Source organism: Choloepus didactylus, chromosome 7, assembly GCF_015220235.1.
Source record: "Choloepus didactylus isolate mChoDid1 chromosome 7, mChoDid1.pri, whole genome shotgun sequence".
NCBI lineage: Eukaryota > Metazoa > Chordata > Mammalia > Pilosa > Megalonychidae > Choloepus > Choloepus didactylus.
Window position 1 is genome coordinate 77,927,341 of NC_051313.1, and position 26,840 is coordinate 77,954,180.

At 36.4% G+C, this 26,840-nt stretch overlaps 1 protein-coding gene across 6 annotated transcripts in view; it reads left to right on the forward strand.

Annotated features, from left to right (window-relative positions):
* FILIP1 (filamin A interacting protein 1) overlaps nucleotides 1-26,840 on the forward strand; it is a 370,688-nt gene that overhangs the window by 147,237 nt on the left and 196,611 nt on the right. For 2 of the 6 annotated variants that reach the window (XM_037843875.1, XM_037843874.1), the window contains exon 1: nucleotides 7,005-7,384. The exons of the other annotated variants lie outside the window; for them this stretch is intronic. The gene's annotated coding sequence lies outside the window, so the exon portion shown is untranslated. Of the gene's footprint in view, nucleotides 1-7,004; nucleotides 7,385-26,840 lie in introns of those variants that run through there. 6 annotated transcript variants of the gene reach the window in all.

Genomic DNA, 26,840 nt, shown 5'->3' on the forward strand with positions numbered 1-26,840 from the left:
ACCAAATTCAAACCTTTTGGAGCATTTCTCACCCTGAGTTTTTCACCCTGAGTGTTTGACCCTTGTAATGACAACATTTCCTGTTGCTTTTGGGCCTGGACATCTTACTTTAAAAATTTTTGCCCCTTTAATTCTCAGATAGGCAGAACAATGTGCTGGTGAGTTTTGTTGACAAAAGCAAGGATGAAGCCTATTTCCCCAGTGTTTTTTGCATTAACTGCCTCAGACATGCCTTTCTAGTTTCCTTACCTTTTTTTTTCTTGTTCAACTTTTAATCTCAGCTTTGATGTAATATTGATTTATAATATTAATATTATAAATCAAATTTTCTTCTTAATTGTTTCATGACATCAGTGGAATTCATGTGACTTCCATGTAAAGACTCAATTGTATCCAAAGAGTTCAGGTCATATAGATATTTTGAGATGACAGTCATAAAATTAATAATTTTAAAAATAACTAACATTTATTGAGTGTCTACTGTGTGCCAGTTAGTAGGCACTATTTTTTTTTTTTTTACCATTATAACATATGAAAAGTTTGTTTATACAGAGTCACGCTGCAAGAATAATTTTTTTTCCTGCAAGTTTTAGCATACAGCACAAATGGTCCTTTCACCCTGGAAACACCCTTTGCTAAGTAGTCAGAGAAGGGAGAAAGGACTAAAGACATGACAGCTTGTGAGTTTTTTTCTGTTTTCAATATTCTGGCATCATATTTGTGGTTGTGCACATTTCAATACCATATAGGCAGAATTTAGGAAAAAACAATTACCAAAAATTTAAAGATTTTCAAAGCCTTTTCATCAAAAAGAAAGGTGTGTGTGTGTGTGTGTGTGTGTATACATATATATGCATATACGTGTATATATATACTTTCACACATATATATGGGGCTTTTTTCCAAATCCCTTGCCACACCAATAGTCTACAAAGTACTTATCAAGACACTAAGTTTTGTGTTCCTGAGACAGGTTTGAAACTTTTACTTTGTACTGAATGCATACCTGAAGTGGTCAAATAATACTTTTTATAAAAAAATTTTCTACCTAAGATTATAGTTTTAACTTTTAAGTAAGAATGGAGTAGGCACTGTTTTTAAAGCGTGCTATTACAGAAAATCTAAAACATATATGAAAATAGAGAGGTATGATGATAACCCATTACCCAGCTTCAACAATTATCATCTTATGGCAATCTTATTTCATTATACTCCCACTCACTTTTCTTCTTATCCCCACAGTGGATTGTTCTGAAGCAAATTCCAGACATCATATTATTTCCCATTTGTAAATATTTCAGGAAGTATCTCTAAAAGACAAAAGACTCTTAGGCATTGTCTGGCTGTGAAGCTACAGAATAGATTCTGCCAAAGTTTGATGGGCACTTGAGATGGAAAAATGAAGCAGAACATGCAATTTAGCAAAATAGTAACAGTTTGTTAGGGAACTTATAAACCGGGAGCCGGTCCTGGGCAGTCGTAGGAGGTTCAGAGTAGTGCTCCATGCCACCTAGGGGGTTATATGGGGTGAGAACGAGGAAGGCACAGAGCCAAATTGGGATTTGCAAGATTGTAAACATGTTTCTTTGAAGTTACTGATATGAAGCGGGAGTGATTCTAGTACAGTTAGCTGTCCCATTTAGTAATGTGCACATGAGCTTTAAGATGCACTGATATGGAGGTTTTTTTGGCCTTAACTAGGAATTTATGGTTTCTCTGGCTTACGACCTCACAGGCATTATATGATTTTAATTGTTTTTAATTTTTGAACATTTTATTAAATTATACAGACAGAAAAATACATAAAGCATAAGTGTACAAATTGAAGAATTTTCACAAATTGAGCACTGGTATAACTGGCACCCTGAGCAAGAAACAGAACACTCAGTTCAACAGAAGTCCCCCTTGTGCCCACCTCTAGTCCTTGTCTCCACATGCCAAGGATACCTGCTATCCTGACTTCTGACACCACAGATAAGTTTTGCCTATTTTTGAACTTAATATGAATGGAATGGTATAGTTTGTACTATTTTGTTTCTGACTTCGTTCACTCAATATTTTGTTTGAAAGATTTATCCACATCGTTATGTATGGTTGTAAATTATTAATTCCCATTGCTGTATAGGATGCCATTGGGTGAATATACCACAATTCATTTATCCATTCAATTATAGAAAGCATTCAGAAAGTTTACGGTTTTTGACTATAATAAATAGTCTTAGGTTCTTTCATTAATCTTATAGAAGAGAATATGGAAGCTTAGAAGAGATTAAGTAACTTGCTGAATTCACACAGATAATTTGTCATGGAGCCTGAATTCAAAGGAGCTTTGCCTGATTCCACAATCAGAGATCTTAACAATTCTGCTTTTAGGAAAGCCCATTTTTCAGAGTTGTCTATTATTATGCATATAGTATATATAACAAACCTGTAAGCTTTGTGGAGAACAATGCATTATTTAGCATGACTTTCTGCCCAATCACTAGATTTCTATTCCCGTGTCCTTTTCTTGGAGGATAAATGTTCCCTTGTCCTCTTTTAAAAAATTATAAAAAGTCACCAATTCGAATCAAGAATTAGAGTACTGAGCAAGAGTGGGGGATGACTCCAGCATAGGAAAGGAAGCAGGAAATACACTCAGGAGAGTTTTATCTGACTTTATAAAAAAGCAGGAGCTTGTGATCTGCAAGTGACTGTAGAATATGGCCCTGTAACAAATTTGAGGGTTAAATTCTACTAACCCACTTTCGAGTATATAGGAAGGGAAGCGGGAATTTTAGTGTCTAATATATGCTTTTAAGTGCTTACTTTGCTCAAGCAAATGCAAAAACATTATCCTATAACTTTTCTTAACCTAGTCTTGCTCTCTTTTCATTTGAAAGATAATTTAATATTTTATCAATATTTGTAGATATGAAAGTACTTATCTTTTTGTAGACAGGACAAAGTTATCTTATTTTGATTTACTATAGATATTACAAAATATGAGCACTATTTCTTTTAAAGTTTTGTAAAATCAAAATGGAGGCATAGCTAGAATAATAGAAAATGCAAGTATTTTCAAACTGTGAAACCTGATTATAGCAAGTGTAACACAACATCATTTTGATGCCAAGGAACTAGCTAATGTGTAATTATTTCCCCCTATTGTTTTTGTTTTTTTCTTGTTGTTGGTTACATCTTTGAGAAGTTTCATTGTGAAACATAGTTTGTAAACATTTAAAAATCTCTCTGTCAAATCACAGACCAAAATTATATTTTTAGAATGTGATTTTAGAATTTCATTAAACAGCTCACTCTTTCATCACAAAACATCATGATTATTTGTTTTAGAGAGAATATTGAAGAGCTTATATCCTTTGCTGAAAAATAGTCTTTTTTCCCCCAAAGCAATTATCTTTTCAGTCCAAGTTTCTCTTCTCTGGTATTCAACAGGACTTCAGTTCCAATGAGCTTTCATTTTGTAATACTGATCATGAAATAATCCCACTTTTTTTTCTATTTGCCTCCAGAGCTGTGGAATTTTAAATGATTTTTATTTTTGTCAGAGGCAAATATATTCAAAAGTAGTAAAGTCTATACACTTTGACTCTCAGTGACTGCCAAGAATAGACTACTGTAACTTTTGAATGTAAGAGGCAGGTAAGTGGTTAAGAACACAAATTTTTGGAACTAGACTCCCAGTTCAAATTCTGGTTCTGCTACTTATTGTCATGTGACCTTGGCAAAGTTCCTTAATATCTATGCACCTCAGTTTTCTTGACTGTAAAATGGGGATAGTAATAGTACCTATCTTATATGGTTATTGTGAGATTTAACTGGATTAATCAGTGTCAAGCCCTTAGAATTCTGCCTGGCATATAGTAAGTGTTGCATAAATATATTTATTATTATCCTGAAATCTACTACTTTCTTTTGAAATTTTAGTAAAAGTTAAAATAAATAATTCACAATCTAAAATTTTCTCTTTACAACATTTAGTACACAGCTAATGATGATCCAGCTCTGTCCAGAGGATCTGGAAACATTTTCTGCACAGATAATATGCTCTACAGTTTCCTCCATCTTTTCTTTAGTCTTTCATATGTTCACTTGCTCATTTAGTCATTCCTATTTAGTGAACACTTACTATGGTGCTTGGGAATTCAGGAGGAAAATTCCTCTGCTACCAGGGAGTACATATTCAAGTCTCAGAACCAGGCAATAAACTTTAACAAGGCATGTTTGTTTGGAAAATCCTCTCACTAACCCCTCTGACCCTCCAGAACATTGTTAATGTAAAGATGATTTTGAAACAGATGTCTATTTTTCTTTTCACTTGTATTAAATAAGGTATTAACATTTGCTTTCAAAAAATCACTATGACTTTTTATGTGAACAAGGTGGGAAAATTTGGTTTTAGAAATGGATGCAGGGATAAAGTGCCAACTCATTTAATTCATTTTTCTTTTCCCCACTGACAGCATTAATTTATCTTCTTATTAAAAAGTTTCATCATGACTCATCCTTGAAGTTGGGAAATTCAGCTTTATTTGTAAGTTTACCAGGGTTCTCAGAATGCTCACACTTAAGACTGTGGGAAAAGGATACAGTTGAACTGTAATGTCTTAACAAGATGTGTTGAAAAATCAGTTCCTTGTTGACTGTATACATTTCTAATAGTTCTTAATGGCACTGTTTCCTCTGTGGATTATGTAGGAAATGCTTTTGACTGAATAATCATTCCCAGAGGGGGAAAGCCTTCAAAATAAATTCACTTTATTATGTGTGGGTATGTGGGTGTGGGTGTGTGAGAAAGAGGGGTGCAGAGGGAGAGACAGAGAGAGAAGGAGAGGAAGAAGGAGGCTGATTATTGTGGAATACTGAGTCAGACAAGCACACATGCCTAGTATAATTAAAGAGCATAAGTCAAAGGTAGCAACATTATCTAATTAAATGAAAACTCTGCTGTTCCTTTCACCTTTTAAAAATAAACTAATAGCAACAATGGAGAGCTAATTCAAGGGTTAAAGAAAACAACGGTGGGGAACTAGATTTTTACTAAAGGAAAAAAAGCACAGAGTATTCTAATTATCTATAGTGTGTGAGAAGAATTCCTCTGTTACCCATTCAGTGGAATTATTTAGGCTCATAAAATCAAAGTGGGTTATTTCCACTCAGATTTCTTGATATTTGACTCCATTCTTCTCTGCCTCATTTTGGATTGGAGATATCCATAAAGTGAACTGTTCTTTAGGGTGAAACGATGCATTCCTAGGGTCCTCTTTAGTGAAGTGGTTTTCAACCTGGGGCTGTGGCATGTGGAGTATGTATGTGAGATGTGTGTATATTTCACACAAAAACCTTTATGCACCCCACCCCCTTGTAATTTTTAAAAAATTCTCTTGTTTATCTGAACTATCCCATAGCCCAGTCACACACTTCCAACCCCTATTTAGAGTCCACTATTTAGGTACTGTGAGTAATGTTTCTAAAAGGTCCATTAGTGCTCTAGAAGAGTCAGTTAATTTCACATGAAAGCTTTCTCATCGTAATAGAAGGTTTTTTTTAAAATCAAGATTGGCTCAGATCCAGGAAGATTTAAGAGTCTGAACAAGCGCAATTTTACGTGTCTACAGTAGTAATTTAGGGAGAAAGGATGCATGCTGTCAGTGTGGTACTGTGATGGCTGGGATGGAAAAAATTGAGATATTTTCTAATGTGTATGGGTGTGAGCTAAACTCAGAGGTGAAGGTCATTTCTTTATAAAGAAGGACACACACGCAATGCATGTGCACACAAACACACCCACACACCATGGGTAAAATGTCAGCCTTTACCAGTAAGACCTCAGGGTTACCCAACACATAAACTACTTATCACAAGTCCGCAACTCTTAAAATATTAAATCTTTGCTTTTCATGCCTCCTTGGTCCATCTTCAGTTTGCATGTCAAAATGAGAGTATCTTTAAACTGATGACTTGATCCCAGGAAGGAAGTCACCTTTTTTAATGGTGTTGGTGGGAATTTTGCCAGGGCAATATTCTAGTTTGTCAACAAATAATTTGTGTGTATTTATGTGTGCCCCTTCCTAGTTTTCACATGGATTTGGCTAAAAGAACTTCTCTTGGTTCCCCTTACTGTTAATTTAATATATGGAATTAATATGAGAGTTCCAAGAACCAACAGGTTAAACACACACATTTTTTTTTCATGGATGTTAATTTCAGCAGATTCATTGTGTTTTACAACATGGAATGAAATAAATAAAGGACCTTGAGACCATTGGAGTCTCAAATAGAAGTGACCCTTCTCTGGTTTGGGGGACTGGAGTGTTAAAAATGAGGCAGGTCTGTCAGCAACCAGAGGTGGCTCAAGTCCTGGTTTTCCCGGAGTGTTCTCTGTGTGTTACTTTGAATGACTGATCTGAATGAGAATGCTAAGATTTTCCTTCCTAGCCTTACTCCTTTCAAAAACAATGTTCTAGGCATTCCTTTATCATAACTTTATTTTGATAACACTCAGATATATAGTTGGTCATGTCTGCTGCAACTGGGTAAGCAATCTAATTTTGTATGTAACACACCAATGTTAAATACAGTTTGGAAATGATCTCCTACTGTGAATTTTCCCAACAGTTTGATACACTCTTAAAGCATTTTTATTTCAGAACATTTATCTGGGAGAGCCTAATTGAGAAGAATATTGCACTGGTAAATTACTCTGCCCAAGACAACTGCGGCTGTGTTTCCTTTTCAGATTTTAAAATGTTAAGTCCTGAGTCACTGTCTCTAGTTAAGAGCTTCAAATAATAATTACCTCTGTGAAAGGAGCAGAAGTCCTTAAAAGGGTCTGCCAGTTTCCCCTCAGTCTTTCACAGGGTGCGCAGCACTGTATCCACTGATAACCCAGCTGCTGAGGAACTGAGTAAAGCCGGCTCCAAACTTCTCAGCTGTTGACAGGCTTGACTTGCTGAGACCATTGGTTAAATATAGCACGCACGAGCTCAGCTCTTCAACAAAGTCATTGCTCTGACAGTGTTGTGAAGGGAGCAGAAGAGGAGAAACCTAATCTCAGAACCCAACAACACCTAGCAACAGTTGAAAAAACTTTTAAACAAAAGTCCGGGTGGGAGATATACAACGACCTCCAATTTCTGCTGATCAGGATTTCAGGGAGAAGCAGCTGCTTTCCCCCCTCTCTCTACCCGGTTTCCTGCATGACTTCAGCTATTGGCTAGTCTAAGGAAAGAAAGTGGGAAAAGCTTTTTCCTCTGTATTCTTTTGGGCTGGAGAGTTTTCCAAGACTCCAGTCTGTTTTGGGCTGTGGGACAAGCCACTGGGTTCTTCAAAGGATAAGCTGCCACCAAAAGGACATACTCTTGGTTAAACGAGCTGCCATCAGGTAAGACCAAAATAAATAGCTACTTACTCTCTTAAGAAATTTCTGTTTCCACAAGAAGAGAGTTCTCTGATTCTGTGTCTGTTTCCTTTAATTCTTACCATTCCACTATGTGATAGCACATTTAGGAATTATGATAATTGTGAACTATTTTTTAAAAAATCAGAAATATGATCTCTTTCTCAGAATTAGATTCCTCTTTAAACACAAAGATTGCTATGCTGCTTTAAAAGCCAACTATTTCTGCCAAGATATCACTCTTAGGCAGGTAACAGAAATATTACAAAAGAGAGTTTCACAATTAGGTTGGCTAACAATTGGGAGGGCTGTTTCTCCTAGAAGCAAAATAACTTTCATTTATTGAAACTAGCGAAGCAGCTTGTGTGGTAAATGAGAGGAAAGTCCGGCAAGGTATTTGTATTGCTGTAATTTTGACTTGCTTCATTCCGTGTCTCCTTTGGCTTGATTCTCTGATTACACTGGTACACCTTGTGCTGGTTCTGACCTCATTACATTACAGTCACCCCAAATGCTTCTGACTAGGCACAAAGTGTGCCTAGGGTTAAATCACTGTATTTGCAGTTGTTGAATATAACAATTCCAGAGAATATTTTGTGTTTTTTAAATTCTAATAAATTGAATAATGTTTACATATAGATAGAACAGATTCGTTTTTAAAAGTTAAAACTGACTTGATTAGAAAACAATCCTTTCTTTAGTTGTGTCTGTGTGTACAAGTGTGTTTACTATAGCTTGAAGGAAATCCTCCTTTTATCTGTTAGTATACTGTCTGTCCTTCAATGAGTTGCCATGCAATTTTATCTGAATTATGTAGTGTGATCAGTTTCATTTAATCTGACAAAAGTTATCACTGATAGGAGATGTGGTGAATATTTACACTTGGTGGCCTGCAGTTGGGTTGGATTTGTATAAGAAGGTTGTTTCTTTAAATGAACATGATAATTTGAAAGAGCAGTCTATGAATAATATCAAAGAAGATACAGAAGCACGTTGTAGAAGACTTATTTGTCTATGTTCTCAATATAAAGGACTTTACCTGAGATCAGTTTTGAACAAATTTTGTTGACAGATAAGAATGTATTAAGCCTTTCCGTAAATGTCCCCACTTTAGGAAAACAAATTAAAACTTATTTATTGCATGTTCTGAAAAATTAAATAATACATACATTCTGGCATTGTTTCATAAATTCTGATTACTTGATTAGTTTATAAACTAAATGAAGTTAATTATATGTAATGAATATATTCAAATAGTGCAAAGCACAATCTGGCAACTTTGGTATTGGAGAATTAAAGTCTTGGTGCTTTATTGGAGATGAAATACCTTTGTCTCGAAAGTTTTCAGAAGTTAGAACTAAGTGCTTTACATTTGCCTTGTTTTATCTTAGGAAGGGTCACATGTATACGTAAGGCAAAAATCTACCTTTAGTTCTAGGCATATAATTTCTTTTGGAGTCAGTGGGGCAGTGTATATATAACTGAGCATAGCATTTGGTCCTAAGTGAAAGCCAGGTTTCCTGATGAGGTGAATTTCTGAGTGTAATTAATAGTCTTCATGGTTGCAAGCTTATCCTTGAGAATCAAGAACAGCTCAGGTTAAGCCATGTGTCTCCACTATGTGAAAATCAAACCCTCTACACACTACTCTGCAGATCTTTTCTCCCATTCACTCATGCTCACGCCCCGAGTGATCTTGGAATCCTCTCTTTCTCCTTCACCCTAACAGCTGTTAGATTCTACTGTCAAGTCTCCTATAACACGAGGGCCTGCTCTCTTCACCCTAAGTCTGTATTGTAAACATGCTGCCAAAACCCTGCTTCCCTCCAACCCCACTCATTGCCACCCAAACCATTTAGCACATGAACATGAGATTAATTTTCCTAAACATTGCTATGCCTGTATCTCTCCACTCTTCAGTTATCTTCTGGAACTCCTAGTTGCTGCCAAACACCTAGCCTGGGTATTTTGAAAACTTTCCATCATCTGGCCTCTACTTAACTTTTCCAGTCTTAGCTCCCACTACTCAACAACAAGGTGTCTCTGCTTCAGGTATTTCAGATTATTAGTCATTCTCCAAACACATACACAATGCACATTTTGATGCCCCACCTTTGTCCAAGTCATTCCTGTTGCCTGGAATGCCTTTCTTTCTCTGTTCCTGTGGAGCTCCTGTCCATTCTTTACAACTTGGATCAGTGTCTTCTACTTTCAAATGTTTTCCTGGACCGTGCTTTTAAAAATGATTCTTCTCTTTTAGAAAGTTAGGTGCTTTATTAGGACTTAGGATACTTTGGGGCAAGGATTGCTTCTTTAAATTCATAACAATTTTATGAAGTCTATCAGACATTAACGTTGTGGCTCTAGGTTTTTAGTGATGAGTATGTGAGAAAGTAAGGTAAGTATAAAATCAGAAAAGGCAACTGTAAGTGTGATTAATAGCTTTTTATCTAAAAAATTTCTCAAGTAGAGTCTTTGTAGTTTTACCATTCATAGAAAACTTACAGATAATTTTAACTGTACTCACATGCCTGGTTGTGAAGATGAGGTAACTTTAATCAGAAATAGAAGTAGAAATGGGGGAATATATAAAGATATTCATTATATATATGTGTGTGTATTGTGTGTGCACATAGACTTCTAGAAACTATAGCTCATATACTTTATCATCTTTTGGTGAAAGATTCTACTGGTAGTTACCTTCAGTAGCATTGATTTTGATTGTTGATCCTTCTATTTGTGGATCATGGTAAAGATCTGGCCTTGAATATTAAAATGTTTAAATACTGTGTTATGATCTTTTTCTTTTATTTTCCCTATATACTTTTTAAAATGAGACATTTCTCAGTTGTAATTTTAACCAGTAATGAAACCTATAGCCTACTGTGTGAGATAAAGCACAGATCATGCTTTTGAAGCAATTGTTTCTGTGTCCACCAAAAGGAAAGTCTTTTTCTATTTCATGATGGTCAAGGAGGTTAAAATTACTCTTCTAAATGAGTGTTCAGCAAGAAGCACTATGGGATTTTTCCAGTGAAATTTGTGAAGGATCTAATGTATTCATTACACGTTAGTTTTCCTGTGGTTATAATTTGTACTTATTCTTTGGAAGTGAAATTTTGCTGTAAAGTAACCATTCTAAACTGATGCTGGTTGTGTTTTTCTTTTTTGGAAGAAAGGCATTTTTTTTTTTTCATAAAACAGGTGCCTTAATAAGTTTTTATAGAGATTATTTAATGCACATTTTGATTCATTTGTCTCATCTTCTTGTTTTTCTTTTTAACGTGGGTTTTAGAAAAGTGGTATCATGGGAAGTGATGGGGCAAGCTTAGTTATTTCAACAGAAAGGTTTGAGAGAAAAAGGATTGGTGACATTATTTTTAGTTTATATAGCAACAGAATAAAAGATAAGCTAATCGAATACATTTTGTTTCTTTAAATATGAATTGAAGATATAGCAACAAGAATATATTTGTTGGTATGGAGGAGAAGGCAGGAAATCCTAGTAGGAAAGACAGGTCAGATTGCTTGTATTCAGATTTTGGTTCACTGTGACCTTGAGCAATGACTTTGTGTGCCTCAGTTTTCTCATCTGTAAAATGAGGATAATAATACTAACTCCTTATAGAGCTCTGTGGAGATTAAACAAGGTGATAAAACTTACAGTTGCCTAGTAGACTCTTCAATAAATTTAAGTTGTTAATGCTTTATTACCATACCTTAATAGATATTTGCTTATCTTAATCTTTGTTGAAAATGAAATTCCTGGATACAGATAGCTTGTGAACTTAAGTTCATGCATCATAGGAAAGGCAGAAGAATGTATTGTTTAAATTTGGAATCCTGTTTGGGACATATTTTGCTGCTGGGCACTCTAAGTAGACAAAGTTTGAACGGCAGCCAATAATTTAGCTTGGAATTTATGTTTCAAACCCTCCCTTATCACTCAGCAGTCTGCTGTCTTATAGAGCCGTTACTAAAAAGGCTAGGAAATCACCCCAGCATAGACTGTTCTATGGTTTCTGTATTTGCACTTGGAGATAAAGTGTGTTTATACAGAGTCCTTAGGTGTCTCTTTTACAGAGTACACTGGGTAATATATAGCAAAGAAGACTTCCTTCTCCAGGGAGGGATACATTATTAAATTTATTGTTCTTTATTTCTTTCCATAGATATTTGTTTTGTTTTACTAACCTAGTAACAGATGAAGATGAAAAGACCAAAAAAGGTCATCTCATGCTAGCTTCAACCTTACCAAATGGAAATGAATTCTTGCTATTCATTGCCCTTAATCCTGTCCATTTTTCTTGAACATGACAAGAAAAGTGTCTTCCAAGGCAAACAACAAAAAAGTGTTATAAATACACGTGTATATATTCTTGAATGCTTAATATTCTGTATCTTTAACCAAAATATTTATAGCATCTTTATGAATGGGGAAATTTCTATGTGGCTTTAGTGCTAAAAAACCTTATGCAGGTTAGCTATGGTCCAGACTTGTCAATTTTATTTTATTTTTCCAATTGAAAGGTCAAGTCTCTGAAAGATAAGGCAAATTGATTTTTAGAATTATCATTTTCTAATAAAAACCTGGTTGTAGAAAGAAGGAAAGAAGAGAGGGTGGGGAGGAGGGAGGGAAGGAGGAAGGAAGGACAGACAGAAGGATGGACAAACAAATGAATAAACAAAATTTCCTGGCTTTACAGAATATATTACAGAGATTTTGGGACAAAAGTATGGGAGCCTCAAGAAATATATTGTTTCTCTTTTTCCTTAAATGGCCAGTCCTATTCTTCAGCTAATCAGAAAGGAGAAAAGATTGTAGACAGAATATAACTTTCTCTGTGGCAGTAGCTAAGGCAATGTAATTTCAAAGGCTATGCAGCATGTTGTTGAAGAATTTAGAATCTTAAGAAAAGTCAAATATAAATTGAGCAGCTTTAGCTGGCTGTCAACCAGCTAATTGCAGAACTTGAGAAATTCCCAGCACAGATGAGGTGATGCAATGTTAACCAGCACCCGCATGCTTCTCTGTCCTTGAGAACTTTATTTAAGCCACAGCACCACTGACAAGTCAAAAGAAGTTTTGGGTTACTTTTCCTTTTTGGGAAATGGTGTCAATGTTCATAATATTGGGTGATTTATGTGCTTCTGTACCCTGTGAAAGACAAACTAAAGCTAATACAGGATTTATCTCAAAGGTCTGACTTTAATTGAGCCCTTAAGGCTCCGGGTTTTTTCTGATTTTGCTCTTTTGCTTGGATACTGTCACCTACCTCTTTCACTAAAATATAGATGAAAATGATAAGAATGTTGCTTCAGTGGCCAAGGACGTTTTGTGTCTGTGCTTGAAAATAGTCTTTTTTGCTTTTGCAAGAATTGTAACTGCAATCCTCCCATGTTACTTTGAAGAAATTAATTATCTACTGTTTCTCTTTGTAAGGGAGAGATGTAAGAAAACCATGAAACGGATATTACTATCAGAGTTGGCCAAATGCGTTCTCTAAAAAATAATTTGCTAAAGGTTTAAATCTACAATACGATTTGATTGAAAACAGTAGACTGGTGACATCACCAAGATAATCAAGTTACTGCCAACTTGCCTTGTTTATCTAAAAGATCTTTGCAAAAATAAAGTTTTCACACACACACATGAGTCATAGGCATTACAGTAATAGGATAAACGGACTTTCTTTTACTTCATATCTCTTTAATATACTTATGTCTTAAGTAACTCATTTTAAGCCCTGCTTTTCTGACTGAGGTACCATGGAAGAACAGGAAAGAAAGAGGCATTGTTGAGTGTGTAATGCTGTTTCAGTGTAGCAGCCTAAGTACATGAGGAAATGACACCCTGGGCCTGTTTCTGGAAACTTGCAGTTACTGTGATGACAATACACACTAATGGAAAACAAAGATGGTCTGCTTGTCAAAGTGAGCCAGGCAGGGTTTTGCCAGCTCAGATTTTTCCTGATTATTCTATAAGTCTTGAACTGTGACACTGGAGTTATTCGAGGCTCTTCATGTTCATCAACTGTTTAGTAAGTGACACATGCTTGCAGAGCAGGTTGGTATTTGGACCAGGGTGGGGCTTTACACAGAAGCTTAATTTTCACTTGCTTTCTTAATAGATATCATCTTCTGGTTTGGACACCACCAAATCAACTGCTTTGGTTACAGCCTGTTTGCTCTGCTCCTTAAGGAAGCCAGCTGCACTGGTCAAAGTTCACTTCTCAGGGCCCCTCATCTTTGGATATTACTTCCCCACCTTCCACATTCTGCTCATATCATAGATCATTGTCAGGCATACTTGATGTTCCTGCCAATGGCTGGGGCATTTGAACTCCAATTCTTATATAATGATAAAATATATAATACAATTATAGTAATAGCTTTATATAATATATGATTATAGCATATATTATATAGCTATGTAATATACACATGTTATATATATTTATGTCTTATATAGTGACAATAATAGCCAGCATGTACTGAAGATTACTATGTGCCAAGGACTGTGTCAAGCACTTTACATGGATGATTTTACTTACTTTTTGTATCAACTCTATAGGGTATTATTTTTATCCCTTTTTTAGTGATTAGGAAAGTGAGGCTCATAGATATTAACTAAGTTGCTCTGTGGTAGACTGGGAATCCAAACTCAGTCATTTTAATCTTATATACTTTCAACCATTTTCATATGATGCATACAGTAATTCAAGGAAAACCTCCACCTAGATGACTGACATGTTTTAATGAAAGGTGTACACTGTGACACTACAGGGAGCCAGCTGCAAATAACAAAGAATTCCAGGGTTAAAAGGCCAACTGGTGCTCTTCCTCAGGATCCTGAAGTGGAACCAGAAACTTCAGTGGTCAGTAAATTTGGGCAGTGTGGAAGAGCTGGGCCAGGGACACTGAAATGCAGAAGTGGTTCTTCCACAGTTATTGATGAGGCAATGTGGTTCTTGGTTTTCACATTGCTGAGTTGATTCCCTGGGAGAGAATGCCATGGAGCATTTGATATCATGAGCTACTGTGGCAACTCTGGAAGCCAGATTTTTTGATACCTTGGGGGTTTCTGTTTGCTGTTGTTCCTGTTAATGTTGAACTTCCTCTTCTGTTGTAAACATTTGAAATGCTCCACAGGACCCTGACTTGGTCATAAATATTCAATTTGTGCAATGAGTTCAAGTGAGAGGTCCAACAAAACATTTATCCCAGCTGTTGGAGCAATATTCCTTCTAGAAGCCATTGGTGGTATGTGCCTGTATTGTTGGAGGAGACCGGAAGGGAGCAGAGGACCTCATTCCATATAAGAGCTTCTTATTGGCTCCCATAACCTTAGTTTAGGTAGTGAGTTGTCAGTCTGGAAACATGTTGTTCCTTCAGAAAAAATCAGAGAGCTTGCTACAGTTTAAGATAATTAGGGAGTCCTCTCAATTTACCTGATACTTTCAGGCAGTGGTTTGTTACTGTGGAGCAATGGCATGAGACATTTTAATGGATATTTTACTTAGTTATTTTATCTTTATTAATCAAGAGTTGCCTTCCTGATGCTAAATGTCTAACTATTTGGAAATAATTGGAATTTCTGAGTTTCTATTTACATATATAGCATTTAACTTTTGTATTTTCTGAAGTGAAAGGAGAGCAGTTCTGATACATGTTTTTTGGAGGGGATAGTGCTTTGCTTTATCTTATGCCAGTGGCCATAAATACTATCCCAGTATTGAATATCCCATTGATTTCTGAAATATTGTTCTGGAAGGTGGATGTTTCACATGGAGTGAACACATGTAGCAGAATGAGACTCTTGCCTCTGAGAAATTTTGTAAGTTAAAAGTCTTGTCACAAATGAACTAGCATATTCCCACCCACCTCCCAACACACACAGACACACATTTATTACTGCTCAATGCACAGGACTTTTACTACTATTTACCTGACAGGCTAAACATATTCCTGAAGCAGATATACTGTTTGCTTGGTGACATAGACCTATTTAATCCAGACCAATGGAAAAAAATACAGGGAGAGATGCATAACATTTCATCAAGACCCTCTGTTTTATTGTCATGATCTCTCCTGATTTCTTCATCAAAATTAAACTCAGAATTTCCTTTCCACTCATTGTCCCCATCTGCTCCGGGTTGCTAATGCTGCCATAATGTGAAATACCAGAGATGAATTGACTTTTATAAAGGAGGTTTATTTGGTTACAAATTCACAGTCCTAAGGCCATAAAAATGTCCAAACTCAGGCATCAACAGATGATACCCTCACTGAAGGGTGGCTGATGGCATCCAGGAAACCTCTGTTAACTGGGAAGGCACATGGCTGCTGTCTGCTGATCCAGGTTGTGTTCCAGCTCCTCTCTCAGCTCCTGTGCGTTCTTAGTTCTTTCTCCCAGAGTTTTCTCTCTAAGTGCCTGGAGGTCCTGTCTTAGCATATCCCGGGGCAAACTCTGGGCTTCATCTCTTAGCTAACAACATCCTTCTGTTTTTGTCTTCAAACGTCTCCAAGTGTCAGTGTCAGCAAAAGTCTGCTTTCAAGGGCCATCTCCAAAATGTCTCTCTCAGCTGCTCTGAGCCACTTCTGTTTGTGAGCTCTTTGATAGGACTCCAGTGATTAAATCAAGACCCACCCTGAATGGGTGTGGTCCATATCTCCATGGAAATAATTTAATCAAATGTTTCACCCACAGTTTATTAAGTCACATCTCCATGGAGACACTCAATCAAAAGATTCCAACTTAACACTAACATGTCTGCCCCACAAGATTGCATTAAAGAACATGGCTTTTTCTGGGGGACATATTATATCCAAACTGGCATACCATCTTTATGTAAAAAGGTATAATAGTATCAAAGGAGAGAAAGACCTAGTGCTACATCGTTTGAAGATAAGGAGCTTGACTGGTTGGTTTCAGGAAATATATATATTTTTTCTCATTCAATTATTCTAAATTTCTCTTGGCAACAAAACTGAGTGATAATTTCCACATCAGTTTTTAACTAATGCCCTCTTAAATGGAATATATTAACAATTTATGTTCATTCAAGAGATCCTAAGAAATTGTGTAGGATTGCCTAGTTCTCTTGGCACTTCTGCTCCTTCTCTGATTGGGAGCAGAGATGGGGGCTCTGAGTCTCACAATGTTGATGATTACATGGCTGTGGTACTGGGTCCAACCATACCCTACAGGAAACAGAAGAGAGGAGAAACCTCTAGCTTCCAAACTTACTCGGATCTATGAAATCATCTAATCACGTGGTTGGTTTTCAACACTCCCTGTGCATCAGAATCACATGGGGTGCTTTAAAAATGCAGATGGCTGGGCGATACCCCCAGAGGTTCTGATTCAAGTTGGCCTAAGTGGATGCCTATGTACTGATATATTTTAGAAACTCCCAGGTGATTTTAATGTGCATCCAGTGTTGAGAACCAGTAATCTGTCTAGTACAATCTCATCATTTTAAAGAGGCAAGTATCAGAATAAGAGAATTAAAGTCACTTGGCAGAAGTTACATAGTCCTGTAGAGGCAGAGCTGGGTCTGGAACTGAGCTCACTTGACCTTTTTTGACCTTCAGTAGCATTGCCTCTCTTTGCTTTTTAATATCTTGACCCCTTGACTCTTTCCCACATTCATTTCTTTGACTGCATCTTTGTCTGTAAAAGAGTCATATAGTTAGTGAGTGGTAGAGCAAGGAACAGAACTTAAATGCCCTGTTTCCCAGTCTGTTACTCTTTCTATTATATGACCATAATAAATAAAGTAGCCAATATTTAATGAGTGGTTTCTATGTGTTAGGAACTATCAACCCCATTAGGAAGATATTCATACCCTTTACATTTTACAGATAAGGAGGCTGAGGCACTTGCCCAAGTCCCACAGCGAGCAGGTGGAAGATCTGGGGTTGGAGTCCAGGCAATTGGACTCCCCAGCCTGTGCTCTTAATCTCTTAAGCTCTTTGCTATTCTGGAGCCAATTCTGGGAGTGTTAGGTGTTGAATGGCAGCTGCTTCCCTCTTTCAGCATCAGGGGTCTTGTGGCAGCTGGTCCTGGTGCTCTGAGTTCCCACTAACTGGGTTTTCTGATTGACTAGAGATTTGGTCCTTGCCTTTCCTTCTATTTTCTCTAGGAGTGGGCTGTTTTAAGGCAACCCTTTTTCTTTGAGACTGTTTCAAGGTGCTCCATTTTCCCCAGTGACTATTTTCTTATGTCCTGTCTTTCCTTTCCCTGGGGAACTGATCTAATATATTCTGCCTTACTTTTGGGCACATGTTCTCTTTATCTTTCCATAGAATTTCTAACCACAAATTCTATTGTCTTCTTCAGACCCTTGCCTTTTTCCCCAGTTCTGTGAGTCTGGCTGGATTCCCCATTTTCCCTGAGTTTCCACTGTCTGTGCTTTCATACTGTCCCCTAACTTCTCTCATGATATCAGCAACAGGAAGGGATTAATCATTTTGCTGCTCCTATAGCAACTGGTACTTTGGAAACAAGCTGGTCTGTCCTGTGGAACTGATCGCTCAGTGGGTTAATGTACTCTGAAGACTTTTTAATGTCTACATTTTTAAAGTAACATACATGGAATTAATTTCATGAATGACTCTTCTATCAGATAGGCTTTTTCACCCTTGGGGAAAGCCTGTATACATTGTCTAGTTAAATGAACCTCACTAAGGTAAAAATCACTGAGATAAATACTACGGCACAGATTTTTCTAAGTAATAGAAACTAAACAAAAAGTGAGAGATAATATCTTACGATAATTTTTATGATAAATATTTACATGCAAATTTAAAAGTTTAGAGTAAGTAGATTCAGGTATGATTTGGGATTGTTATAAGAATCACCTTGTACAAAATAAAGGCTCCAGAAGTGTTTGTTAAATTGAATCCGTTAGATGTCATGAAGTTAAGTAAATATTACTGACCAGTTTTCCTTGATTGAACTGAACATAATTTTTTCTTGATAAATATGAGACTAACAATCGGTGGCCATGGTGATTATTACTCTGCTTCTCAGTGCTCTCTAAATCTTTACTGGTCATATATTCTTTTGTAAGAAAACAAATTAAAAATCAACAGACATTTAAAACATTCAACAAGCATCACAGAATAACCAATGCATATAACTGCGTAGAACCTGATCTCTGGAGCTCTGATAAGTATGATATATAGGTATTTCCATTAACAGGCTAGAACTCTTAACTTTAAAATACAGTGCATAAGACATAACTATCAATATAACTCTAATTGCAAATATTTGCCCCTGATCTTTTCACTCATGCTCAGCAAAGGACATGAAAATAAACACAGAGTCTTATTATGGCTTATTAGGTAGAAATTCTCTCATCCTCAGAAATACATTTTGGAGTTAGGATTACTCCACTTCCCTATAAGTGGTAAAGGAACAGCTGCCATTTAATTAATATTTTTTTTGACAGCTCCAACTGAAAAATACCTTTGAAGTTTCCTATCAGCATCAATAGAATCCACATTACCCCAAAAGGAAATATTGATTATAGTTGCTTGATTTTGCCTTATTTCACCATAACTTTCTTTCCTGAATCACTTCCTCCAAGTTCCAATGATGCCATTATTTATATCACCATTCACATCTTCCAGGGAAAAAAGTCCCAGTGGAACACATGTGTTCCTGGTGATGTATTGTGATGGAATCTCACCAAAATGAGCACGTGAAACACTGAGCTCAGAAGAGAGGACAAGGAGGAAACCCGATGAAAGTGACTTTGGTTTCTCAGAAAATGAAGAATTTTGTCCTTCTGAGTGTGGGATTACGGAAAAAGCAGAGCTCTTGTTTTTCCGCATAGTATTAATGAAATATTAAAGTCCTACAATTTAATTTATATCCAATTTATATTATTATTTCAAATTCTGTTCCCAGCCACTTTCATAGGCATTAGATTTCAACAGTACTGTTACTACTGTTGTGTGAGAATTTAAAAGTGTGAAAGCAATTGATTAAAAGAGTCAGATCCACTCAGTCTGATTATCTTGGAGAATATCGATCAGGCAAGGCCCATTCATTGTAGCTGGAAGAAGGGCCTGACTAGTGTTGAACAGGGAACATGACAGATATCAACAGGGTCCAAATGGTATAGCATTGGACTGTAGAGTGGACCAAGCTAGCAGCTAGCATCTGAGTATCTGGCAGGCAGGTGGAGCATGGCTGAGTTCTGACATAGTCACGGTGTCAGCATCTGGTTATTCTGTTAGCAGGAGCAGAGAGGAGAGCAGGAAGTTGGAATTCAGGGGTAAGATAGCCCCGAGAAGGAGTACTCCTAGAGACTGAAAGATGTTAAAATCATAATGTAATGTCACCACAAGTAAGATGATGCTAAATTCCCGAGTTCTGGTCTAGAGCTCTTAGTGTCCCTCCTGCTTCACATTTAGTAGACATCATCTTGTCATTGAGACTCATGTGTCAGGCCCTGAGCTTGGAACTGGGGTTCAGTGATGAATATATTTCTACTCTCTAACAAGGATTACAGGTTCAAAGAGCAATTTCAATGCCCTGTGACTAAGTAAATGGTATTGTGGGAGCACAGAAGTGGGGTCACTCATCTGGTTTGGGGGTGTCAGTGAGGTCCAGAGAGCTTAAGGTGGGATGAAATAGCTCCTGCTACAGGAAAGGCAGACAGCAGATGCTGAAAATGAGACACGGCCCAACAAACAAGGTTTTAGGGAATGAGTGTGATTGAAAGGCTAGAATAGCTGATTTGTTGCAACAAGTCCACGTTTTTCTATAAATGGTGGGGAACTAGTAAGTTGCATTCTTTCCACTTACATGATAGTTTCCATGTTTTTAAAAATAATGTGATGAAGAGGAACCATTATATACATTATTTTCAAACATTAAATAAACAATGGTCATAATGAGCCAGCTAAATATGCATCTTGTGGGCTAGAAAAGTCCAGACCCTAATCACCACCCACACTGCTAAAAACTATTCTTTCAAAACAATGATGACTCTTAACATGTCAAAAAAGGGGTGATGAATGCTTCCTGTAAAAGTATTTGCTTTAGGATTTTTACAAGTTTGTGCACCTCAAAAAAAATACGTTTATTCAACACTTCAAATGCCCAACTGCCTCTGGAGGAATAAACCTGTGTGAATAGCAAGGAAATATTTGGATCACAAGTTGGGAACTTTGCCTTACCACATATTAAAATGAATTTTGAAACTTCACTAATTAAAACACTTTGGCAAGTGGTGTCAGTATGAGTTTACATCACATGAGGAGATCAAGGGAAACTTGTAGTATGCCCAGAAAGGTGTAAAACTATATAAAAGAATTTAGTGTTAGGAAGGAGGGAAAATTTCACATCTGAAGAGAAAATAATGGATTTTTCAATCAATAGAGTTGAAATAATGGGAGAAAATGTTAAGTTAAATCTCTACATCATTAACTTATGCCCACATACTATATGGACCAGAAATTTGTGAAAAAATGAAAGTTAAATACTAGGAAAGAAAATATATGTGAAGCAGGAAGATCTTCCTACTAAAATATTTTTATTCCATAAAAATGGAATGAAAACCTTTATTCAGAAAAAAATACCTTCATGGACAAAGTTAAAATGCAAACAACAACCTGGAGAAAAATATTCGTGACAAAAATCATCAAGGATTAATAACTTTAGTATAAAGAGTTGTTTTAAATGAGCAAATGAAAACAGACAACAATAGAAAAATTGACAAATGGCATAATTCACAATAGACATATGAAAAACCATTACTAAAGTCATTAGTAATAAAACAGTACAAATTAAAAAAAAGAGCATTATTTTAACTAACACATTAACAAAGATTAAAAGAATCAGAAACCTGGTGAGAGCAGAAAGAAATGGACACTTTCATATACTGCTGGTGGGAGAACCAGTTGGGACAAACTTCCTTACAGGCAATTTGACAATATGTGGCAAATATCTTTATAATCAGAACAAAAATAAGCCTACTTCCATTTTGAAAAATAGAAGAGTCTAAACATATGCGATGCCTTTAAGAGTGCATTGTTTTCTCTTCCTACTATTGTTCTCAAAACCACCTAGAGGCTGTTATTAAAAAAAAAAAAATACAGTGTACTTCTTCCTGAGCAGCTTGATAGAATTTCCTAGGAGGGAACTTGCTGGATTAGAGTTGTTCAAACAAGGCTACATAGTCCATTCTGCCTAATCATTAAAGTGCCAAATGCACTGAATAATGTGATTGTCAAAACACTAAACTCTTAGCTGAAATGGATGTGTTTATAATAAGACCAGACTATAAGGGAAAGAAGCCAAAAGGTAGGTGGATGAGATGGGGTACTTGGGCAAGGACTCTGCCTTAAATCATTACCTAGCATAAAACTGCTCACACTCATTAGGGTTAAACTGATCCAAAAAAGGTGTACTAGGTTTCAAGTTTTGGAAAATCTGCTAAATTCATGAATTACTCTTAAAAGCATTGTTTTACTATAACATTTTTAGGTATTGATGCAAGCTAAGAACCCCTCTTTTCTGAGAGATGGGGAAGGTGAGACCCAGAAAGTTTGAGTTTCTCAAGGTCATATGGCTTATTATTTCAGACATATGAATTCACAGACAAGCAACAGCATTGTGCTGCATAACTTCCTGGAATCCAGATCATCACCTCTCTTAGGTTATTTCCCAAAACATTGGAATCAATTGTATGATAGTTCATGATTTCTCTGTCTCCTCACACCCCTGGCACCACGAGACGTTGGGCTTTTCAAAAAACTGCCCATCAATCCTGCCTATTACTCCAGGGAATGGAGAGAGGCTCGTGCTAACCTAAACCCTAGAGTAGTGTGGGTGTGCCTGTGTAATGTGAGAGTTTTTGTGAAGGTAGTAAACAGTTCATGAGATTCAAGAGCTGGGACATTTTGTGAATGGGTAGGGAGCAGTGATTTGAGTGAAGTTTCACCCAGGACTTTTTGTGCTAACATTCTTCTGGGGAAGCCTATCTTTGGAAGAAGCCACTCCTGAAAGGTTACCAAGTAAAGTTAGGTACTAAGCTTTTTAAGCCAAGCTGGCTGTCTAGATCATATTTTGTTTGGTCCTGCAAAGAATGTGCTGAGATACATAGTGGTGCTTGATCACTTCAGTTGTCCTTCTGAGCATTCTTTGCACACAAGTGTGCACAACTTCTTTCATACCTGTGGGAGTGAGGAGTGAGCTGAGGTAGCATGTATAATTCTGTTAATTACAAGGTAAGTCTGAATAATAGCCAACAACTGTGTTTTATATCCAACTTCTATTTGATATTTGCTAGACCAAGTGATTTAGCTAACAATGCAGTTAACTACCAATGAGTTCATCACATTGTCCACTTGTAGACCCCTTTTCTTTAAACAGCTGAGCCTGTAATAATCCCATGTCCTTGTTTTGTGTTATCCCACATAGACTTCCCTACATAAATATACTGATTTGTGGGAATGCTGTTTCCCCTTCTTTCTTTTCCATCTGGTTTCACACCTTGATGTGTGTGAGTTTTGTCCCCTCCCTCATATGGGAGCCTTCTCAGTCATGCTTTCTAATAAATTTTCCATGCTTTCCTGGGCTTATGCCTTATTCTCTCCTCCTCCCCTTCTTTTCAGAATCTCTTTTTGTTATTTCTTCTGCTTAGGCCAGTCTTAGAACATCCTTCAACATTTATATGCATGAAAGCTACATAAATCAAGACACTTCTGTTAATATTTTGGAGAAAGTTGTTTTTTTTCACAAAGAATAATTTGTTAACAATAATTAATCCTAAACTTCCAGATTTCCAATTTCCAATTACAACTGTTTCCCCCAATCCTTTTTTGAGAAGTACCCACTTTGGAGGAAGGTCCTATCATTTCTTCTATATTGTTGTACACAGAGTAAAGTTTGCCATTTCACGTGGGGAATAAACCACTTGGAACAGGCCTATGGTCTGACCCGACTCTTTTCTTAGTTTTAATATTTGTTTTTCTATTTTGTAATTTGTCATCTTAAGGAGGAATAGTGTCTACTGTGCAAAGAGATTGGAGGAATATGGTGTGAGCACAAAGATTATAAAGGATGTTTAATATACTTAAAAAAGGTCAGAATCTTGTTTGCATAAAGTCCTCAACTAAATTCTGGTGTTTTTTCATAAGCATACTGGGGCAACAGCCTGACTTTGAAAGGAGAGTTACAGATGGGGGTCTTAAAATATATATGTGGAAAGGGCTGGGCACCAATTTCTAAAATATCCTTGAAAAGATTCTATATAATGATAGTGTATAATTACTTTCTTTTACTCAACTTAGTTTCTTCACTAATAGTGGTTGATTTATGTGTTTAATTTGGTTCACACCAAACTGAAGGTTGCATTTAATCTCCTATGTGTGATGTTTGTGGTCTGGATCTAACTGCAGAAGTGATCGTCTAGGAATTTTTCCAACGTCTTTTAGAGCCCTATTAAACTGAATGACAAATTAGGAATAATGACACCAGTAAGATCCAATCTATGAATTGTTATGTGAATATGATAATTATTAATGTTAATTTTAATATAAATATTATGGCTATTTGCTAAAGAAAGAAAATAAATGGCATAATAATAATAATAACCATGGCTAATTTTGTCTTTACTGTATACCAGGAACTGTGCTAAGTGTTTTTTTTAAAATTAAATTCAGTTTTATTGAGATATAGTCACATACCTTACAATCATCCATGGTGTACAATCAACTGTTCATAGTACCATCATATAGTTATGCATTCATCACCCCAATCTATTTTTGAACATTTTCCTTACACCAGAAAAAATAAGAATAAAAAATAAAAGTCAAAAAGAACACCCAAATCATCCCCCATCCCACCCTATTTTTCATTTAGTTTTTGCCCCCTTTTTCTACTCATCCAACCATACGCTGGATAAAGGGAGTGCAATTCACAAGGTTTTCACAGTCACGCTGTCACCCATTGTAAGCTACATTGTTATACAATCATCTTCAAGAGTCAAGGCTACTGGGTTGGAATTTGATAGTTTCAGGTATTTACTTCTAGCTATTCCAATACATTAAATCCTAAAAAACGTTATCTACATAGTGCATAAGAATGTTCACCAGAGTGACCTCTCGACTCCATTTGACATATCTCAGCCAGTAGAACTATTTTGTTTCATTTCTCCTCCCCCTTTTGGTCAAGAAGATGTTCTCAATCCCACGATGCCAGGTCCAGATCCATCTCCGGGAGTCATATCCTGCGTTGCCAGGGAGATTTACACCCCTGGGAGTCAGATCCCATGTAGGGGGGAGGGCAGTGAGATCACCTGCCAAGTTGGCTTAGTTAGAGAGAGAGGACCACATCTGAGCAACCAAGAGGTACTCAGGGGGAGACTTAGGCACAATTATAAGCAGGTTTATGTGCTAAATGTTTTATATGCATAGAATAATAGCTATTATTCTAATTTTATACTTATAATCATGTTGTTTTTTGAATTCCTACTAAAGCCATGATCTGACTACTTATCTAAAATTTGAGCTTGCCTGGAACTCAAGTATCTAGGCTATAGAAATCAGTGTGTAAGCCTATGAAATAATATTTTCCCTAGTAGACTTTCTAATACTTGAGAGTTTTGATCTGTACACAGAATTCCTCATGAAATAATGAAAAAAATTACACACAAAGATATTATTAATAAGTAAAAAAAGTAAGCACATTCAGAGTCATTTTAACTTTTTAAGCCTCAGAAAAGGTTCGATTGTTATTAATATGTACTGGGCTGCCTTTTGTAGGGAAGAGTGGAATGATGGACAGTGTCCAGCCTCCATCAGTGTGACAATGACAGTGACCTAATTTCAGAACAATTGAACTAGGTCTGAGCCACCCATTACTCATGACTGGGTGTCTCTCTCATGATTAGTTCAGGTTATAAAATAAATTTTTTCCTCATGGAAGGCTAGCCATGTTTAGTGAGATCAGATCTTCAGTCTTCGTTCGCTTTTCTAAAACTACTTGCACTGAGCAGCCCAGACTCTTTGATTTACAATTCAAATAAACATTGATTTATATGTAAGATAAACTTTATGGGAACATTTACAATTATACCTGATTTAAAAGAGAGATAAATAAAACTTTCGTCTGGTTTTATCTCTTGAAATAGCTAATGAGTGTTTAGTCTCATGGAAAGAGGAAGCCCTGTGCCTCCTCTGGGGAACCTAATGAACAGCTCACACACTGCCACCAAGTCGACTGCCGACCTCCAGAGAAAATACGTGCTCTCCCTCCCTTGCCTGGAGAAAAAAAGAACTAGAATCTAGTGGGACCCATAAGATACAGAGAAAGAGGTCCTACTCTCCTTCCCTCTGCACACACTGACTATGCTGGAAGGCATGTGATTGTGGGATATTGACACATAGCTAGTTACCTCCTCTTCCTTCACTTCTGGTCCTGAGGAGATGGAAGGTGTCAATAAAAAGAGCATGGCCGTTTAACTGAAAAACATTTAATGAATCACAACTATGTGGCTGAGCATTTTGGTTATGGAGAAAAACTGAAAACTAACATGTTTAATTAAAGTCATTATTTACTAAGAAAATGTGGAATTTGACTTGCTCTCAGTACATCCACATGATGACAATCTCTGCAGACATCAAATTTGAGAGAATAAATGACTATTTAATAAAACAACATACTAAGTAAAAATAAATGTATTTCAGAAGATATATAGTCTAAAGTCCTATGGGAAAAATTGAAAGATGATATTCCAGATGTTAATAGTGGTCATCTCTTCTTGGAGAGATGAATATGTGATTTTAAGTTTCTACAATAAGCATGAATCATATTTAATAAGGAAAAACAGTTGAAGTTATTTTAAAATAACTTGATGGATTAGTTTACATAGCCAAATAGAAAAGGAATATTCCATTTAAAATCTTAATTTAATAAGATATTCTCTGGCGATTATAGTACAAAAATTGAACATACATGTATATTTATACCCTACATTCTTCCCTAAAAGATTTAAAAAGTTCGCATATAGATTTGGCAGGGATTGCTATATGTAGTCCCAAATAAAACTACAATCTCTATATTTTTATAGATACAAATTATATAGGTATAATATATAGATTACAACATTTCTTGGCTAGCATATGCATGTACCTTTTGCTTTCCCAGGAATGCATTTGGGTTTTTTTATTTTTTTAAATTTTCAAACAATCACAAACTTACAGAAAAGTTGGAAGCGCAGTACAAAGACTTTTTTCCCCTGAACCACTGGAGAATAAGTTTCTGAACTGATGTCCCATCATCCCCAGATTATTTAGTGTGCAGTTCCTACAAAGATATTATCTTGCATAGCTACAATACAAGCACCAAAATTAGGAAATTAACATTAATATTACCATCTAGTCCTTAGACACCATTCGAGTTTCCCAGTTGTCCCAA